The sequence below is a fragment of the Narcine bancroftii genome, chromosome 8 (assembly GCF_036971445.1).
Source record: "Narcine bancroftii isolate sNarBan1 chromosome 8, sNarBan1.hap1, whole genome shotgun sequence".
Classification (NCBI taxonomy): domain Eukaryota; kingdom Metazoa; phylum Chordata; class Chondrichthyes; order Torpediniformes; family Narcinidae; genus Narcine; species Narcine bancroftii.
Window position 1 is genome coordinate 51,475,190 of NC_091476.1, and position 19,333 is coordinate 51,494,522.

A 19,333-nucleotide genomic window follows, 5' to 3' on the forward strand; every position below is an offset into this window, starting at 1 on the left:
GCTATTTATAGAAATTTACACAAGCTTGTGAGCCATTCAGTTGATTGATGGCTCCAGTGGTAACATCCACTCTTGGTGACTGTGGGTCACATTAATTAGCAGAACATATTGGAAAAAGATATAAAAATTTAGGCAAAATAATAATTTTAATAGAATTTATGCGGCCAACTAGAGTTATAGACAAAGATGACCATTGGGTCAGCTAATGTTTCACTTGTTTAAGCAGAGCTAGATAATTCTTAAAAAGATGCTTATAAATTCTTTGTCATTGTAATATCAAGGTAGGTCAACTGATTTTTAACAACCTTAAAAAGGAGAATCACCACATACAACTGCAGGAAAATTCAGTGGAAGAAGCTCACTTCTATGCACATTCAAATTATAACCTGAGAATTGACTAAACTGAGATGGCAATGTCATCATATGCGGAAGGGAGGTGGTTGGATTCAAAATAGAAAGGAAATCATCTGCATAGGGAGATACTATGCCATTTCCCCAAAATATCCTTGCACTCATGAAATGCAATTGCCAATGGTTCAACTGTCAGATCAAATATTAATGGGCATCCTTGACAAGTCACACTTTGCAGATTAAAAGGTTGAGATTGTTGTAAATTAGTAAGAATTGTGATAGAAGGTTGTGAATACAATAGTTTAACCCTGCATCCAATGAAAGAATTCACTCAGGAGATTTCCCAGAAGGAAAATATATAATATTCATTAATCGACGTATATTAAAATAGAAATATTGGTTTTAAATAAACCCCGTTTGATCTTCTGAAATAACCGATGGTAAAATGTTTTCCATCATATTAGCTAAGATTTTAGCATCGACATTCAAAAGGGTGATCAGTCCATAAGAGGAACATTTGCTTATGTCTTTACCTTTCTTTGCAATTAAAGATATACAAGCCTCATTAAATGAGTCAGATGAAGTAGCAAACACCGCTTTAAGCATGAGCCGTTGAGAAAATAATTTGAAAAATTCCACTGGCAACCCATCAGGTCCAGGTGCCTTTCCAGATTGTGATGAGGAAATAGGAGCCACTATTTCCTCTTGTGAAAGAGATTCATCCAATTTGATTTGGCTATCAAGAGAAATACTGAGTATGTTCAATTGATGTAAGAAACTTTTCATCAAATTACCATCATTTGTACATCCGAAAAATATAATTTGTAGTATCTAATGTATTGTTTATCTCCAAATGATCTGAAGTCATAATACTATTATCTTTACGAACTTTTATGATGTGTTCTTTAGCACCAAGTTCTCTCAATTAGTTGGCCAAAAACTTATCAGATTTATCATCATGAATGCAAAATTGACTTTTAGATTTCAGAAGTTGGCATTTGGCTGGGGTTGTTGAGAGAAGATCAAATTTAGTTTCAAGTTCAACTCGTTTTTTGTGTGCATCTTGAGTTTTTAGATTGAGCTTATCATTGATCTAACTGTTCAATTTGTTTAATTAACTCTGATCTTTCTTTATTACACTTCCTATTCATATTAACAGTGTATGAAATAATTTGCCCTTTTCTTACTAACAATGTATGAAATTATTTGCCCCCTAAGAACAGCCTTCAAAGTATCCCCTGTAACTAAACTAGAGGTCTATGAAGAGAGATTAATATAAAAAAAAACTAACTGCTCTTCCATAAGTTCACTAGTGAATTAAAGTACCAGTGTGTTTTATCTTGAGGGAAATTAGACAGGGGCATGGTCAGATATTACAATACAGTGGTATTAAAAAGAATGTTAATGAAATTAAATGATTAACCATATAACCACTTACAGCACAGAACAGGCCAATTCGGCCCTACTAGTCCATGCCGTAACAAATCCTCACCCTCCTAGTCCTAGTCCCACTGACCAGCACCCGGTCCCTACCCCTCCAGTCCTCCATGTAACTATCCAGTCTTTCCTTAAATGTAATCAATGATCCCGCCTCAACCACATCTGCCGGAAGCTCAATCCACATCCCTACCACCCTTTGCGTAAAGAAATTTCCCCTCATGTTCCCCTTATAATTTTCCCTCTTCAATCTTAAACCATGCACTCTAGTTTGAATCTCCCCCACTCTTAATTGAAAAAGCCTATCTACATTTACTCAGTCTGTCCCTTTTAAAATCTTAAACACCTCTATCAAGTCCCCCCTCAATCTTCTACGCTCCAGAGAAAAATGCCCTAGTCTGCACAACCTTTCCCTGTAACTCAAACCTTGAAATCCTGTCAACATTCTCGTGAACCTTCTCTGCACTCTCTATTTTGTTTATATCTTTCCTATAATTTGGTGACCAAAACTGTACACAGTACTCCAAATTTGGCCTCACCAATGTCTTGTACAATTTCATCATAACCTCCCTACTCATGAATTCAATACTCCGATTTATGAAGGCCAACATTCCAAATGCCTTCTTCACCACACCATCTACCTGAGTATCAGCCTTGAGGATACTATTTACCATCACTCCTAAATCCCTTTGTTGCTCTGGACATCTCAATAGCCTACCATTTAATGCATATGACCTATTTAGATTTGCCTTTCCAAAATGTAACACCTCACACTTATCTGTATTAAATTCCATCAGCCATTTCTCAGCCCACACCTCCAGCCTTCCTAAATCACCTTTTAATCTACGGTAATCTTCCTCACTGTCCACAACACCACCAATCTTTGTATCATCCGCAAACTTGCTTATCCAATTCTCCACCCCTACTTCCAGATTGTTAATATATATAACAACAATAGTGGACCCAGGACCGATCCCTGAGGAAATCCACTAGTCACCGGCCTCCAATTGGACAAACAATTTTCTACCACTACTCTCTGACACCTCCCATCCAACCATTGCTGAATCCATTTCACTACCTCCTTATTTATAGCTAATGCCTCCACCTTTTTTCCTAACCTCCTGTGGGGAACTTTGTCAAAAGCTTTACTAAAGTCTAAATAGACAACATCCACAGCTTTCCCTTCATCAATCTTTTTTGTAACCCCCTCGAAAAACTCAAATCAGGTTTGTCAAGCGTGATCTACCCCTGACAAAACCATGCTGATTACTCCCTATCAATCCCTGTACCTCCAAATATTTGTAAATACCATCTCTCAGAACACTTTCCATCAACTTACCCACCACAGACGTCAGACTCACGGGCCTATAATTCCCAGGTTTACATTTGGACCCTTTCTTAAACAGCGGAACCACATGCGCCACCCTCCAATCCTTTGGCACTACCCCCGTGGCCAGTGACATCCTAAATATCTCTGTTAATGGCTCCACTATCTGTCCACAAGCCTCCCCGAGTGTCCTTGGGAATATTTTGTCCGGTCCCGGAGATTTATCCACCTTTATCTTTTTCAACACAGCCATCACTACCTCCTCGGTTATCCTTGTATGCTTCATGACCTCCCCACTATTTTTCTTTACTTCAACTGGTTCAATTTTTTTTCCCTAGTGAATACTGAGGCAAAGAAATCATTCATAATTTCCCCCATTTCCTCTGACTTCTCACTCAGCCTACCCTCGCTATCTACAAGGGGTCCAATTTTATCCCTCACTAATCTTTTACTTTTAATGTACCTATGAAACCCTTTGGATTTATTTTTACTCTGTATGCCAGAGCCTCTTCGTGCCTTTTTTTGGCCTTTCTAATTTCTTTCTTAAGATTCCTTCTACACTCCTTGTAGTCTTCCTTCAAATTCTCAGCTCCCTTCTCTTTATACCTCTTGTACACCTCCCTTTTTCTCCTAACCAAATTTCCAATATTCTTTGAAAACCAAGCCTCCCTATGACTTCCAGCCTTTCCTTTGATCCTCACTGGGACATATCTACTCTGTACCCTCAAAATATCTTTTTTGAATATCCTCCATTTTTCATTTACATCCTTACCTGAAAATATCCTGTCCCACTCAATACTCCCCAAATCCCTTCTTATTCTTTCGAAATTTGCTCTTCTCCAATCCAGAACCTTAACTTTAGGCCCCTCCTTGCTCTTCCCTAAAACTACTCTAAAACTAACAGAGTTAAGATCACTAGACCCAATTTGTTCTCCCTCATTAATGTCCAATACCTGACCTAGCTCGTTCCCTAACAGGAGATCTAGTATTACACCGTTGCGAGTCGGTTCTTCTGCTAATTGATTTAGAAAACAATCTTGAACACATTTAACGAACTCTAGCCCATCCAGCCCTCTAACTGTTTGGGTATCCCAATCAATGTGAGGGAAGTTAAAATCTCCCATGATCACTACCTTATGATTCTCACACATATATGATATCTCCCTACAAATTTGTTCCTCTAATTTTCTTGGCCCATTTGGTGGTCTGTAATACACCCCTATTAGCACCCTCATGCCTCCTTCACCCCTCAATTCCACCCAAACAGACTCACTGGACGATCCCTCCAAACCATCCTGCCACCTCACGGCAGTAATGTTCTCCTTGACAAGCAGAGCAACTCCTCCCCCTTTTTTTACCCCCTGATCTATCACATCTAAAACAAATGTATCAATAAAAAAAATACATGAATAAGTGTAATGAATGGGGGGGGGGAGAATATTCTCTATTGGTGGGATAATATAAATGCCAAATATCTGAAATGCCATAATCCAATAAAAACAAAGGTTAATGGGTCACATGCTCACCTTGTTTTTTTTTATGGTAGCGTAGATCTGTGCAACTCGGTTTTCCAAGGCCAAAAGCCTTCCACTCTGGACATTTAAATCCTGCATCAGTAGATTCTATAATTTGTTCAAGTATATTGGAGCATTTCTCAGCAGTTGGGTTTGCCAGTGGAATAGGTGGAGTTTTGGTTTTTTTTCCACCATTTTTCCCACTCTTAGTAGTCTTTCCAGCTCTTAGATCACTTCAAATAAAGAATATGCATTCGACATTACTTTGAAAATTTTAAGAAAATAAATGGGAAAAAGTAGACTGAGGGTGTGGGGCTGCAATGAGGATATTACAGCCTATCTGGAAGTTGTCGGCTCCTCTAAAGGGTCATTTAAAATCTGTACAGAGCTGACAAGACTGGGCAGATGGACCCCACAGGAACGCTATGATTTCGGTCTCCGCAGGCCTGCAGCACCGTTACAGCAGCACTGGCGGTGTCCCCATTTTTGGAATTAATTATCTTATCCCATTCCCATCAAATCTCCCCAGATTCTTCTACACAAGGAGAGATCTTCCATGTCCAAATAACCTGCCAACCTTGGGATGTGAGAGGAAACCGCACATCGCTTGGTCAGGATTGAACCTGGGACCCTGGAATTGTTGGGCAGTGACTCTACCTGCTGCACCGCTCTGTGGCCTGAAATCTGTGCAAATCAAGCTGAAATTGAAGGAGAATGATGTAGGGTGAGGAGTTTTACCGCTTGTCGAGATCTTGCTCAGAAAAGCATTCGCAAAGGTTTCCTTGCAGGGTGCTAAAGGTAAGTAAAACTCATTTAGCCTATTGCTGCCTGAAAGGATGATTGTGATGTGAATTTTTACACTCTTCTTGCTGAAATCCTCCTCCCAGGCAGCTCTTATTCATGCAAGCATTGGAAGACCAACCCCCCCCCCCCCACCATCCTGTCTCTTTTTTAATCTTTTGCCTTTCAGAAGATAGAACAGCACAGGAACAAGCCACTGATTATGATTACAAATTAAATCTCGTCACGTGTTCCTGTTCCTTGCAAAGTCCTGTATCTATCTAGAAGTCTCAAATACTATTGTCTCAATTTCCACCATGCCCCTGGTAGTTTGTTCCAGACAGATACCACTAAAAATAAATTATTATTTATCTCTTCAACTTCGCCTTCTCTCCTTAAATGCGTGTCCACTAGTTTTTGACATTTTTACCCTGGGTGAGAAAAGATTATCTGTCTACCCTATTGATGCACCTCATATTTTATTATTCTCTATCCATTCACCTTTTAACCTCTCTCTTTCTTCTCTTTGGCTTGGCTTCGCGGACAAAGATTTATGGAGGGGGTAAAAGTCCACGTCAGCTGCAGGCTCGTTTGTGGCTGACAAGTCCGATGCGGGACAGGCAGACACAGTTGCAGCGGTTGCAGGGGAAAATTGGTTGGTTGGGGTTGGGTGTTGGGTTTTTCCTCCTTTGCCTTTTGTCAGTGAGGTGGGCTCTGCGGTCTTCTTCAAAGGAGGTTGCTGCCCGCCAAACTGTGAGGCGCCAAGATGCACGGTTTGAGGCGATATCAGCTTCAAAAACAATGTGTTTTTCCACCCTCTTGTGATCTGAGTCAGCACCAGCTATCCATTTTACACTAATCCTCCTTTAATTTCACTCTTTATATATTGTCCACATATTCCACCCCCTGATTCTGCCATTAACCACCTCACAAGGGAACGTTTACAGTGGCCAATTAAGATGCCAGCCCACATAGTTACATAAGAACATGTAAAATCCACAAAGACAGGACTGAATAGATCTGTTGAGAGCAGTGGTTTTTAAACTACCCCCCAAAACTCGCATTCCACCTTAAGCAATTACTATGCCCTAGGTGCTCTGTGATTAGTAAGGGATTGCTTAAGATGTTAAGTGAATGGGGGGGAAAAAGATTGAGAATCAACCCAATTGTTATTGAAATATTTTACTTGAGAAAAATTGTCAATGGCCCATTTCCTTTGGAGTTGTGAAACCGTGCACATAATGAGTCAATTAAGTACAATTAAACAATCACACAGCACCAATGGCATAGGGATTATTTAAGAAGGAATTTGAGTTGGGGGGGGGGGGAGTTTGAAAACCTCTAGTTTAGAGGAATATCTTGAAAGGAAGTCTGAGATGACAATTTTCAGAAACAGTTAAATGTCTAATTAGCATCATGGGAGCATTTATAGTTGGTTAATCTTCGAAGAGGGAAGAGAAAATGATCTGAACGCACTTGTGCTGTGTGGCAGGTCAGAGGTTTGAAAAGGTGCAGGGGCCAGGCAACAGAATTTTAGATCACTGGTTTTATGCAAAGTGAGTGAATTTGCTTTTGCTGTGAAGGGTGTTTCCCAAGCAGACAAAATTTCAATGTTTAAAAGGCATTTAGACAGGTACATGGATAGGAAAGATTTAGAGGGATGTGGGCCAAATGCAGGCAAATAGGCGCAGCTCAAGTAAACAACATGTTCGTCATGGACAAGTTGGGCTGAATGGCTTGTTTCTGTGCTCTAAAACTCTGGCCCAGGGTAGACTGTTTTTAAAGAACATCAATGTTTAGAAGCAATTGGCAGGATGTGAATTCCCTGAAGGCTGATCTTACTGTTCAGTGCTTATTCTAAGGCAGATTAGTTGACCTCATGGAAGGGAGAAACCTGGTGTCACTTATCTGTGCGGATCAGCCCAGTAATAGTTTTGGGTAGAATTGAGTGAAATCCTGCAGTGTTTAGCACTCCAGCTTAATGATGAAGGTTAAAAAAGTTGTATGTCCTTAATTTTTTTATAATTTAATCTAATATAAAGCCACAACATATCACAATATCTCAAACTTAATCCAAATACATGTGGTATCTTATACATTAAAAAAAGGAGAAAAAAAAGAAAAACTACCTCTCATTCATCCCCTCCCCCAACCCTCTACAAGCTAAAAAAAAAGAAAAAAGGACAAGAAAACCACAACAGGAGCACTTCACTTTCTTTCCAATACTTTTCAATGTGTGTGTGTGTGTGTGTGTGTATGTATGTGCGTATATAAGTATGTGTGTGTGTGTGTATATATATATATATATATTATATATATGTGTGTATGCATGTGTATATCATATGTGTATGTGTGTATACATGGAGACCAATCGGAGAGAGGGACTATGAGATTAATTTAAATTTTAATACAACAGTTTGTAAATCTGGGCTCTATGGCGCCTTTTAAGGCAGAGCTGCAAAAGAAAACACTAACTCACGTAATCAGCAAAGAACTGTTTTAATCTCCTTTTAGACCACTTTTTAAGTCACTTGTGGTTTGACCGTTCCAAAAAAGGAAGTAGTGATATAACACTCCCAACGCATTTCTTATCCCACGAGCTTCGTCCCCAAGGTGGAAGGGGTCCAGTGCCACCTTAATGCGGGCCTCTGGGACTCGTGGTCAGCCGGCATTACAGGGACAATTGGAATGTGAAACCATATTTTTCCCCCCCCCCCAAGAATCATCCCCCCATATGATAGTCTGAGTCTTGGGCTTTTTTGGGGGGCAACCTCAGTGACACGGCAGTGGAAACACCACTAACTCAGCAGTGTCCACATGGACTAGTTTGAGCCGGACCCTTGTATACAGCTCGTGTTAACTATATAACCATATAACAATTACATCATGGAAACAGGGCATCTCAGCCGTTCTAGTCCACACCAAACCAAGTAGTCTCCTCTAGCTCCACTTCCTTGCATCTTGCCCTTTACCCTCCATTCCCTTCTGTCCAACAGCAGGGTGGACCCATTGTTTTTTTTAGCACTTTGGCCTGATGTAGGGATGCTGCAGCTGCGTCCCATGTCGGGTGGCGGACAAACACAAAAGGTGTCGAGTCAAGATCCGCCAGGTCATGCATGGGTGGTGAACCGTGTCTTGTGGCTGGGACTGGGGCCAATGGCACAAGCATTGGAGTTCTTCCGATGCCATGGAATTGGCACTGTCAGGCGAGGGTGGATTGTCAGCTGGCACGAAAAAGGGCATGCCATAAATGAGTTCAGCTGACGAAGCCTGCAAGTCCTCTTTTGGAGCAGTCTGAATTCCCGGCATTACCCAAGGCAGTGCATCCAACCACTGCAGGCCTGTGAGACGTGCTCGCAAAGCCTGCTACAGATGCCGTTGAACGCCCATGGCTTGCAGGTGATAGGACATGGTGAAATGGAGTCATGCACCACAGAGGCGTGACAGTGCAGCCCAAAGCGTGGAAGTAAATTGTGAGCCACTGTTGGAGGTGATATGCACAGGTACCCTAAAACGTGCCACCCATGTAAATAAAAATGTCCTGGCACAAGCCTCAGTTGTTCCATGGGTCCAGCTTCTGGCCAGTGGGTGAATCGATGGACCATGGTGAGAATGTATTTGTGGCTACGCACCGTGCATAGGTCCAACGATGTTGATGTGGATGTGTTGAAATCTCTGGGTGGTGGGAAGGAAATGCTGCATTTTGGACTTTGGTCATTTAACAAGTCTTTGCCCACTGAGAGACCTGTTTTTTCAACCCACGCCAGACATATTTGGATGCTATAAGTTTAACTGTAATGCATATTGAGGAGTGCGACAGTCCGTGTACATGGTCAAAAAGTTTTCTGCACCACTATGTGGGTAGCGTCACAGAGTAGCGTATCCTATCTGGGCCCATTTCTGTTTCTTCTAGCTGAAGTTCTGTGACTGGTCAGAAAAGCTTGCACCTCCATATCCTTTTGCTGTGCCTTGGTGTGAATGGGCAGTCCTTCAGTTGTCACGTATCGTTGTACGCTGTGTGGCGGGGTGTTCAAATGAAAGTCTGGTGTAAGGGTTTAGGGGAACTCAGGACCTTCGCAAACTTGTCTGGAGTCAGGGTCTGATTGTGCAGGGCTGGCTGTGTATTAGGCGAGAGTGGGCATGTCTGGAAAGTGGAGGCATGGACTAACCATCACCGCCTCACGTCAAACAGTAGGTTATTGGCTCTCAGGAAATCCAGGATCGGTTGGCGTATGGCCATGATAGTGAAATCCCACCTGTAAGCCGAGTCTCCGAGTAGCAAATGGACTGATCTGATGCCGTAACTGGGTATAGCCATCCCATTTGTCACAAGTAGGTTGGACTGCTCAGTCCGGGCTTCTCGTTCAAAGGCATTCGGTGGCAGGATGCTGCATTTGGCTCCCATGTTGACTAAAAACCTTCGGACGACAGCACAGAAGAGGCCCGTGTGTTCACCAACTGCTATGGGCATTACAGGCGGCTGGTGGTACCATTTCCCTAGTTGTTGGCTGAGTAAGTGCACGGTGGGACACATTGGCCCCACCTCCTGTGGTAGAAACACCACCTATCATATCACCATATTGATGTGCTATTTTCCTTTGGACCCTCCTGCCTGTCTCAGTTGTTGAAATGGATGAGGTAGTTGCGCTGTTGGACACTGCTGCTTGTGGGACTATTGCGACAGAATTTTTAGGAACTCTGTATAGTCTCCATTTCATTTGCCACAGCCTGTGGGCCAGAAAAGTCTGCATCAGACAGGAACAAGCCGATGTTGCAGGGAGGTGTTCTCAGAATGCAGCCTTGAACATTAGACACTTGAAGTGTCTGTCGGCTAGTGCGAGCATTTTGGCCATTAGCTCAGAAGGGGACTCGTTCCCAAGTTTGTCTAGATGTAGGAGAAGCATATCTCTCTCCAGCTGTGTCATGGTGAAAGTTTGTAGGAGGTGGACCTTGAAAGCCGGAGGATTGGTTAAGAAAACTTCAACTTTAATGGCCGACTCCTCGTCGAGCGATGCGACGATGTGCCAAAATTTTGTAGCCTCACTGGTGATGTTGCGGAGGTTGAATAGTTCCTCCTCCTGAATGAACCACGGACGTGGTCTGTGTGGCCAGAACGCTGGAAACTTAATGGCAACCGCACTCGGTGCTGGTTCATCGGCCTTTGTGTTGGGTTCAGAGATGTCTAAACTGTTGGGGTCACCAATATGATGCCTTTAAGGCAGAGCTGCTGAGGAAAACACTGATTTGCATTTTAATCTCTTCTTAGACCACTTTTTGTCACCCAATTTGGTCGTTCCAAAACCGGAAATGGTGCCTAACAACCCCCCCCCAAGCATTTCTCAGCCTATGGGCTTCCTCCCTGAGGAGGTCCAGCACCATCTCAATGCAGACCCCCTGGACTCGTGATTGGCTGACATTCCAGGGATGATTCAAACGTGAAGTTATGCCCCCCACCTCTGGCTGGCACTACAGGCTCCATATTTCACAAAATGTATGATATTTAGTTTTTAAGTTGTAAGTAATTTTCTCAAGTGGAATACATCTCTGAACTTCTGCATACCATCTGTCCATTCCCAGATCAGTATCTGATCTCCAAGTTATAGCAATATATTTTCTAGCTATTGCCAAGGCAATTAGAACGAATTTTACTTGATACATATTCAGTTTTAAGTTTAATTCCTCTAACGACTGCCAATAAAAATAACAGAATCCTGTGGGAATCTTAACTCTGATTATTGGTTCTAATAAATTACACAGATGAAGCCAAAAAGATTTAATTGTGGAACTCTGCCAAGTTTAATCCAAAAAAGTACCAACTTCTTGTCCACATCTAAAACATAAATCTGAATAAATATAATTTATATTATGTAACTTTTGTGGTTAAATATAACTGATGAATAAAATTATATTGAACTCTCCGATATCTCACATTTATTGTACTTTTCATACTCTCTCTACATATCTGAATCCATCTACGTTCATCTATTTGCTTAACATTTATGTCTTGATTTATGAACTCCCTCTTTTTGAGCCTTCTTTTGTAATAATTTGTATAGCTCTGAAATAAATCTCTTCATGTCCCTATTACTTAATAATAGTTCCACTTCAGTCTCCAGTGGTAATACTAAATCTTGACCAAAAATGTTACAAGTCTCTTGATAATAACAAAATTTTGTATTTTCCAATATGTTAAATGTTTCTTTCATTCTACTAAAAGTAATAAATTTCCCAACTTCAAATCAATCTTTAGTGGAACTAACTGCAGAGCTCAAGCAACACAGCTACCAGAGCAGAGTCAACTACTAACTGTTGTTTTATTTTAAACAATCGCGTGCTCCATAAAGGGGGGTGATGTCACCGCTACATAAAGGGGAGTGATGTCACCGCTTCATAAAGGGGAGTGATGTCACCGCTTCATAAAGGGGGGTGATGTCAGCGCTTCATAAAGGGGAGTGATGTCACCGCTTCATAAAGGGGAGTGATGTCACCGCTTCATAAAGGGGGGTGATGTCAGCGCTTCATAAAGGGGAGTGATGTCACCGCTACATAAAGGGGAGTGATGTCACCGCTTCATAAAGGGGAGTGATGTCACCGCTTCATAAAGGGGAGTGATGTCACCGCTTCATAAAGGGGAGTGATGTCACCGCTTCATAAAGGGGAGTGATGTCACCGCTTCATAAAAGGGGAGTGATGTCATTGCTTCATAAAGGGGAGTGATGTCAGTGCGCCTCATAAAGCGGAGAGATGTCAGCACTTCATAAAAGGGAATGATTTCAGCACGCCTCACAAAGGGGAGTGAAGTACCTTTTCTTGAGTGCAGTTTTTGCACTACCGATAAGTACAAATTATGGATGAGCCGCAGGGAAAAAATAAATATCAGGGTTGTACGTGATGTCACTCTGACAATAAATCTGACATTTGAATAGTGGGGAAAAAAAACTGCTTCAACTTGCAGAAAGGAGAGCAGGGTGGTGATGTCACAGGCAATAATTGTAATTAAGACAGAACAAAGTTGTCAACATATCAATTACCTCAAATACTGGTTGAGACAGAAAAGAAACAAAACCAAAATACCCTGCTTATAAAAAGAAAACCCACCTGGATTAAAGAATTACTTTAAAGAATTTAGATGCCGTCAAGAGCTTTTTGCAGGAGCAAAGCAGAAAATGGGTGCAAAAGAAATGGGATTCCATGAGCTGAAATGAAGTAGAAATTAATTAAAATGCCAACGTATGGTTAAGGGAGAAGTGACAGGAATGGAGGCGAGAGACGGATCAACATTGAGGGTGAAGGAGGAAAGCAATGAATGCATTTTGTTAGCAGCAAATTACTATTTAAAAGGAAGATGAAGAGCAAAAATCACACAAATGCTGCGGGAACTCAGTCAATCTCGCAGCATCCATAGGAGGTAAAAATATATTACCGATAGTTCAGGCCTGAGCTCTTCAAGGTAGAAGCAAAAAGCAGGCACGTGTCTGAATTGAAGACTGGGGAAGAATAGGAGAGGGATGAGCCCAGACCAACATCCAAAAGATGTTAATTGGATATGATAGGAGTAAAACACTCTGAAATACTGGAGGAAGTCAGCTGGCCTACTCATCATCTATAGGAGACAAAGATATATTGCTGACATTTCAGACCTGACCCTCCAGCATTTCAGGGCATTCACAGTGTCTGCAGTCTATCATGTTTCTTTATGATAAGGGGAAAGGTGAGAATTGATTTTTTGGCTCTGTGAGATGTGGCTGTGGGAGCTGTGGGGACGTGGTCAGAGAGTTAGAGATCAGCAGGGATTACAGATGGGGAGCAAAGAGAGAGAGAGAGAGAGAAACTCTCACAGAACTCCAAAGAGAGGAGAACTTCTTCAGGGTAGGCATCCTTTGAAGAGATTTCGCAGTGGTTCAACTGAATGGAGTGAAAAACAAAAATCTGCAGTCACTGTGACGTAGTGGAGAAAGTGGATGGACAAATGAAAAGTGAATAGGAGGACAAAGACAGTTGCCTGCCGACATCTTTCTATGCCTCAATGAAGAGCTCAAGATGAAAACATTGGTTCTGTATTTTTACCTTTGCTACGTAAAGCTACAAGGCTGAGTTTCTCCAGCATTGTTTTTACTTGAACCACGATGTCAGCAGATTTTCAAGTTTTACCCTTGGTGTAAGAGAGTAGGTTGTGGTTGCCATCAAAATTATACAGCACAGAAACGGGCCCTTCCGCTCAACTCATCTACGCTGACCAATTTGTTTTCTTGAGCTGGTCCCATTTGCCTGTTTTGGCTCGTATTTTCCATATCTTTCTTTCCAATCCACATACCTGACCAAATGTCTCTTAAACTTTGTAATTTTGACCTCTTTTATACTTCCTTGGCAACATATATAACCCAGTACCCTCTCGATGAAGGATTCCCAATCTGAAATGTTGACTCATCATTTCAATCTATGGAATAAAGAACAATTGGAGATTAAGCTGCAGGGAGAAATGGAGCTTGGGATAACACATAATCTGGATGGGAAGACGCCGACTACCTGTCCCCCGGTCAGTTTGACATCTCTGGGCATAGGGGCAAGACTTGCCTCACAGTTGGTTCCAACTATGGTGCTGAGTAACTTTATTGACCTCAGAACAGATGGTGATGTAAGATGAACCTTCAAAGATCCCAGCCTCAGATGTCACTGCACTTTTAATCTTTACAGCCTCTTTTCCACTCTCGGTGAGCTTAATATTTTCCAAAGCTCTGCCAGTTCATCTTCCCAGGCGCCACGTTACAATGCAATGGCTGTTGGAATTGTAAGACCTTCACCCTTCAGCTCCAATCCCTACATGGACTCGTCTTCCATTTGAGCCAGTTGAAAGCTGTGTTGTTCCAGTTCTAACCTTTTACATACTTCAGGGTTTTTGTTCCATTTGTGGACAATGATCTGGGCCATGTTTCAATTCTTCAGCAAACCCAATTCTCTTGTCCCTCACATAGAGTTAGAACTCATTTTGAAGTTTTGTATGCGTATGTTGTGATTGTTCATTTGTTCTGGTCACTGGGCTAGGAGAGGCAGAGCTGGTAGAAAGAAAGGTTCTGATTATGTGTACAAGTTGTTAATTTGGGTTGTTGGATCCAATATGTGACTGACATTCACGGTCTACCACCCTGTCGATATTACCATCATCATTACAGTGCCTTGTGAAGGGCTGTGCTGTGGATTACCCAATGCCAGGCCCCGTACATGTCCAGAAAGTGTTGTGGAAAATCTACAGCCAAAGTCATGGACCAACCACTGGAAGAAAGAAAGCAGGAAACTGCACGCAAAGACTCTGCAAAAAGGCAAATCTTCCAGCACACGGAAAAAGAGGTGAGACCCTGAATTTTCATTTCATAGGAGATCTTTTCTCCTTTTTTTTTCTATTTGCTGTGGTTGTCAGACCATTGACTCCCCCTCTCAAATGTTTGTGAGTTGCCATTCACTGTTCAACTGCTGACAAAGTTGACTTACCACTTCCCACCCAAGTGCAGGAAGCATCTCCTTGGAAAATTAAAATCATAAAAAGGAAATGCTGAGAACATTCATCTATGGAGAGAGTAGCAAAGTTAACATTTCAGGCTGAAGACCCCCTCAGCCCCTCTGGATCTCCTCAAGGGGTCTTTGTTGAATTTAAACTGAAGAGAAGGAATAGATGTTCCATCTGTGCAAGAGAAAGAAAAGCAACTTATTCTTATAACTCATGCAATTCTGCATTAAATCTCTTACCCTTTTCTCCTAAATCTACAAATTTTATCTACCTTTAATAAGAGATGTAAATTCCTGCCATCTACCCTATTGTTATAACCTTCTGTTACGAGCCCTAAGGACTTAAAACTAGCAGCAACAGAAATTCATTAAGACAATGGCTACTTAAACAAATTTGGTTTTATTTTCTTAATACAGAATAATAAGATCAATATTTAACTCGCCACTATTAAGTTACTTAACCCCCCCCCCCCCCCCCCAATTCTAAGTGCATGTGCAGGTATGCGTGTAGATGGTTCTTTTTCACTGTCCAGTTAATTACTTCACTTCTTCAAGTTTACTGGTATCAAGCAGCTTTCAGTGCCTGAAGTGTGACCATGTGGAGATTTATACCATGAGGTTCTTCTATTAAGTGAGTGCTCATGGTGGGTCCCCCCACCCCTCCCAGGGAAGACAATTCATGGTTTAAAGGTGAGAGCAGAGATATTTTAGAGGGACTTGAGCAACTTTTTCACTCAAAGGATAGTCTGCTCCTTGAATGAACTGTCAAAGGAAACAATAGGATACATTTACAATGTTCAAAAGACTTCGGACAGATACATGGAGGGGAAGAGTTTTGAAGGATTGGACCAAACATTGGCAAATGAGACTAGCTGAGCATGCCCACCTGCTTGGCACAGATGAGTTGCACCATAGGGCCTGTTCCTTGTTGCATGGTTTTATAATTCATGGGCTTCTTGATTCCTGTGCACTACACATTGGGAATTTCAGGCACCAGCTTCTTTTCCTCCACTCTGCTGGGCCAACAAAAGTTGCAGCGAGAGATTGTCTCTGCAAATCTCAGCCCTTCCATGGTCAATGTTTTTTCTGAGCAGGGTATGACAACACCTGGCCGGCTGTCAATCATTCGCCGGAATATAAGCCACATCCGGCCCCTCGAGGTCAGTCACTCGGAGCTACAGCTAACCACAGCAGGGACTTTAAGTGGAATAAAGCCTTTAATCCAGGGGTGTCAAACTCAAATTCACGGAGGGCCAAAATTAAAAACTTGGACTAAGTCGAGGGCCGAACTAAATATTTATTGAAAATTTTCAACAACATCTGCATGTTTTCTCTTATTTCAACATATGTAATATTAAACTTTTTCTTATTATAATAAATGTTTAATAATAGTTTTGGATAAACTCTTTCCAGAAGCATTAACAAATGAGAAATAAAATATTCAATAAATAATATTTCTCTATAGAGGATTTGTCAAATGTTGCTAGTGTGCTGTCAAATAGTAAAATCTGAGGGCTATTGAGAATGTGGGAGAATAACATGATTCCTGAAACAATCAAATGGGTGACTGATTGTGGGCATGAACTCTAGCAGAGTTATTTGCCATGCCCTTTTTCCATTGGTACAGATATCCTTTGATTTACACACTTTTCAAGTTTTATGCCTAATGAGCTTGTATCCAGGTGCAGGACCATTTTTAACCAGGAATATATTTATTACTGTGACATGAAACTATTGGAAGATCGTTTTATCCTGAGATTAAAGTTCATAATACTTACTCAGGCCTGTGTGCGGAGGGCGGGGTTTGCGGGCGATCGGGTTGGACAACGACAGTGCGGGGGCATCGGCTCTCGCTGCAGGGCGGCATCTCGGCGGATCAGCGGCCCCGTCACCGTGAGTCGCGGGTCGGCCTGCGGCAGGGAGGGGGAGTAGGCAACGGTCCTGGCGAGGTCAGGCCCCCCCTGAGTTTCTGTCGGACCCCCCTTGACCTGCTGAGTTTCTCCCGGACCCCCATTGACCTGCTGAGTTTCTGCCGGACCCCCCTTGACCTGCTGAGTTTCTCCCGGACCCCCCTTGACCTGCTGAGTTTCTCTCAGACCTCCCTTGAACTGCTGAGTTTCTCCCGGATTTCCCTTTGACCTGCTGAGTTTCTCCCGGACCACCCTTGACCTGCTGAGTTTCTCCCGGACCTCCCTTGACCTGCTGAGTTTCTCCCGGACCCCCCTTGACCTGCTGAGTTTCTCCCGGACCCCCTCCCCTTGACCTTCTGTGTTTCTCCCGGACCCCTCCCCCTTGACCTGCTGAGTTTCTCTCGGACCCCCCTTTGACCTGCTGAGTTTCTCCCGGACCCCCTTTTCTTTCTGTGCTGGTGTCCCAGGACCTTTCCAGGGCAGTCTCCGCGCTCAGGACCGCGCTGGGATCCCGGTCAGCGGTGGAGGAGCAGGTGAGCGCGGCTAATCCCGATCCAGCTCATGCCATTCCTGAGAATGGCGGGGGGTTCCACCCTACCTGCTCGACCAGCCTTGCTCTCCACGTGTACTCCGGGCACCCGCCGCTGGTCCAGTGGGAAGGCGCAGGGCGGCCGGCGGCCGGCGCCCCCATCGCCCAGCGGGGAGCCCCAATCTTCCCTCCAGCGTCCCGACTCCATCTGCAGCTCCAAGAAACGCTGTGCCACTGGGGTTCCGGGCGCTGGGAAGCGGCCTTGGCTTCCCCTGACACCGGCCAGGCCGCGCTGTGGTGGGGGGGTGGGCAGGGGGGCACGACAGCGTGTTTATAAAACCACCCACCACTACTTTTCAAGGACCAGGATTTTTCTCTCTCTCTCTCACCCTGGGACACAGCGGTTACTGTGCATGCGCTATACTGGCGCGGCGGCCAGCGGGCCACCTCTAATACATTTTTGATATGATCTTGCGGGCCAAATATAATTACATCGTGGGCCAAATTTGGCCCATGGGCCAGAGTTTGACATGTGTGCTTTAATCAGTCTTTAATTTTGTGTCTGCTTTCTGCACGACAGCACACCACAGTGAATAATGAAGATGCAATGCATGGAGCACCTGGTTGAGTCCATTAGAAGGAGCCAGTTGAGTAAAGATTGAAGTACAGTCACTGTTTTTAATGTGGAATATGTAGCAATCAGTTTTTGCATGGCTATATCTTGTAAAGAGCAGATCACCTGTTTCAATTGCATTGTTTGAGGAAGCGGGTAGCGGAAATAAATTCACTCATTCCGATATTTCACTCTTTGACCTGGCTCACTGTGCAATGTTTGCTGCATTCCCTTCTCACTCATCATGGCTTTCTTTAAACTAGCCATGGCCAGAGTTCACACACCCTTTAAACTCACCAGAACCCTGTTATAAAAGTCGACTTTATTCGCAATAAAAAGCAAAAACACAATGCTGGAGAAACTCAGCAGGTCAAACTTTATATTGCAAGATGAAAGATACATATAACCAACGTTTCGGGCTTGAGCCATTCATCAAGGTATGGAAAAATATCAGCTGCTGTCAGAACAAAAAGGTGTGGAGCAGAGGAGTACTGTTCCAAAGTCAGGAGGTCAAGAATGGAGAGAGAGCAAACAGCAGCAAGCAGGGGGAGGAGGGATAGCTCAGCGAATAGAGAGAGAAGGGGGTGGAGAGCTAAGGAGAAGACAAGGGGAGGGAGGAAGAATGGAGAGCAGGTTAGCAGAAACCAGAGAAGTTGATGTTAATGCCATCAGGTTGGAGAGGGCCCAGACAGAATATCAGGTGTTTTCTGCCAATTTGTGGATGGTCTTGATAGTAAATGAAGCTATGATGTGTATGGGAGTAGAACACAGAATTGAAATGGTTGTCCTGGTCACTTGGAGATCCCTGTCACTGATGTGGACAGAGCGAAGGTGCTCTGCGAAGTGATCTCCCAGTCTTCGTCCAGTCTCTCTGATGTAGAAAAGGTTACAAAGGGAGCACCAGTTGCAGTAGATCACTCCCACGCATACACAAGTGAAAAGTTTATTTGGGGCCCTGGACTGTGGTGAGGGAGGAGGTGGCACAACTGTTGCACCTCCTGAAGGTGAAGGTGCTGGGAGTGGGGTGATTGGTGAGGAGGGATGTGGTCAAGGGAGTCACAGAGGGAATGGTCTGTATAGAAGGCAGAGAGGGGAGGAGAGCGGAGGAGAGGGGAAGATGTGTCCAATGGTGAGATCACGTAGGTGGCGGAAATTACGTAGAATAATGTGTTGGATGTGGAGGCTGATGAGGTGGGAGGTACGGACAAGAAGAGTCCTGTGCTTGTTGCTTCTGGGGGAAAAAGCTACATTTGTGGAAGAAGGCGGGCTCTTCAGATGATCTGGACTGAAAGAACTCACCTTGGGAACAAATGTGGCAGATAAGGAGAAATTACAAAAAGGGAATAGAATCCTTTTGTTTTGAAAATAAAT

The 19,333-nt window shown here is 43.2% G+C and overlaps 1 long non-coding RNA gene across 5 annotated transcripts; it reads left to right on the forward strand.

Annotated features, from left to right (window-relative positions):
* The first annotated feature begins 866 nt into the window (after positions 1-866).
* On the forward strand, positions 867-18,129 carry LOC138741747 (uncharacterized). 5 transcript variants are annotated; one of them, XR_011343734.1, is made up of 4 exons: positions 867-1,121; positions 5,159-5,427; positions 14,580-14,754; positions 17,930-18,129. It is a non-coding gene; the product is annotated as an uncharacterized lncRNA (long non-coding RNA). The 5 variants fall into 5 exon arrangements; XR_011343733.1 differs by lacking the exons at positions 867-1,121; positions 5,159-5,427 and adding an exon at positions 12,150-12,293; XR_011343736.1 differs by lacking the exons at positions 867-1,121; positions 5,159-5,427 and adding an exon at positions 12,303-12,401.
* The last annotated feature ends 1,204 nt before the right edge of the window (positions 18,130-19,333 follow it).